This window comes from Morus notabilis, unplaced genomic scaffold (assembly GCF_000414095.1).
Source record: "Morus notabilis unplaced genomic scaffold, ASM41409v2 Scaffold1202, whole genome shotgun sequence".
NCBI lineage: Eukaryota > Viridiplantae > Streptophyta > Magnoliopsida > Rosales > Moraceae > Morus > Morus notabilis.
The window spans coordinates 107,139-109,027 of NW_010358070.1; positions in this window are offsets into that span (position 1 = coordinate 107,139).

A 1,889-nucleotide genomic window follows, 5' to 3' on the forward strand; every position below is an offset into this window, starting at 1 on the left:
GCGAGAGAAGCTCGCGGAAATCAATCCAAAACCTGCAAATCCAGTCCCAAATAGAGATTTTTCAAATGGAAACCACTAGATCTGGGTTCTAGGTCCTAAAACAAGTCCAAAGAACCCAAGATCTCCAATTTCTACTCTAGTTTTACTCAAAAACCATCAAAATTCGGTTTGAACCAAAAATGGATTTTGAAATCCGAAAACGTAAGATTCAAGAGAGGTTCTTTCAGTAATCTTACCTCGAATCCTTCTCTTGACGTTGAAAACTTCTTTAAATCTTTGCTTGGTTCAGGATCCGTTTGATTTGGGACAAAAATAAGAGAGAGAGAGAGAGAGAGAGCACGGGAGAGTGAGAGAGAGAGAGGGTGAAGGAGAGAGACGTACGGGAAAGGAAGAGAAAAAGAAAAGAAAAGGAAAAGGAAAAAGAAAAGAAAAGGAAAAAGGAAAGGAAAAGTGCATGTGTATAATATTTTAAAAGAACAGTCCAGAAATGCGTCCATACACACTTCTGGGTTAAAATAAATTACTGAGAATAATTTAAATACCTTAGAATTATTTAAACTCACACGTGTCAGAAACATTTATTAATTAAACTCAATTAATAATCCAGATTAGGCACACTAATAATCTAGTAAACTCACTGCAATCTAATATCATGGATTTGTGATAAGGTAAGTGATTCGTTATAAACTTATAAATTGCTTACTAGAACATGAAACTTTAAATTATAGACTATTCTTTTCATTTAAGGATGTTTGGTTCCGGATGATACATATATTTGGACCATGCACTTTGTTTATTGATGAAGTTTTTATGAAATTATATTCTAGTAGGTCTTTCACTCACTGTTTATTCTGTTTCAATATTTAAATCCCTCTCAGGCAACGCTTGAAGTAGTGCCGAGTATATTGTGACTACAAGTGACATTAGTCGAACTCAAGAAGTGAAGAAGTTGTAATTTACTTCCTTCCTTGCTGCATACTTCTAAGGTGTGTATAAATTATAGTTTGTAACCTTAAATATTCTCGGATTGTGGTTGATGTCTATATTTACTTATATATTGTTTATGTATGCTACAATATGGATTTTCCTGTGGAAAAACCTAATATGATGCTAGATGCTTAGTTTTAAACTTGTTTTATCATGGTATTATAAAATCCACCTCACTTTTCAGAAAATCTAATTTCTTTTAAATCGTGGGATTTGTTTAGAAATTCTTAAATATTTCATCCCTGAAATTGATTTTGGTATTATCCTATGATTAATTATTGGGTAAATTGCTTGAATGGTCTCCAAACTCTTTAAAATGTGACAGTTTAATCCCTAATTTTTTTTAACCAAACGAATCTCAAATTATTTAAAATCGTCAAATTTCATTATATTTTTAACAGAATTAATCATCAACGCATGTGATCAAGCCTAGCTCTCCTTCTCTCTTTCTCTCTCTTTCTCTCTCTGCTATCTCCTTTTCTCTTGCCGGCGATCATCCTCATCATCACGTTCAGCGTCAGCTCGAAGAGCAGAGATTTCATCATCTAATAGTATAAGCAATTGAGCCCACCATTTGAGATTATCTTTCATGTTAATGTGTTATTTTAAATCTTTTTCATGAATACGTTTGGATGACTATCACATGCGTGGCCTTCTGGCACCTTCTGTGTTTGCATAGACATCTCTTCCTTCAAACCATTTGACGATATATTCGAGGTAAGAAATTCAAAATCAATCCTTCAAAAATCAAAAATCCTGTTTCTTCATAATTTTTCATAAATTTTATTCTTCTTCACAGGTTTTCTTTTAGGTCATGCAGATTTTCGTGTTTTATGGAAATCTTAGATTGACTATGGGCTTACTGGGTATCAGGGTATGTAAAATTTGGAACCAATTTCATT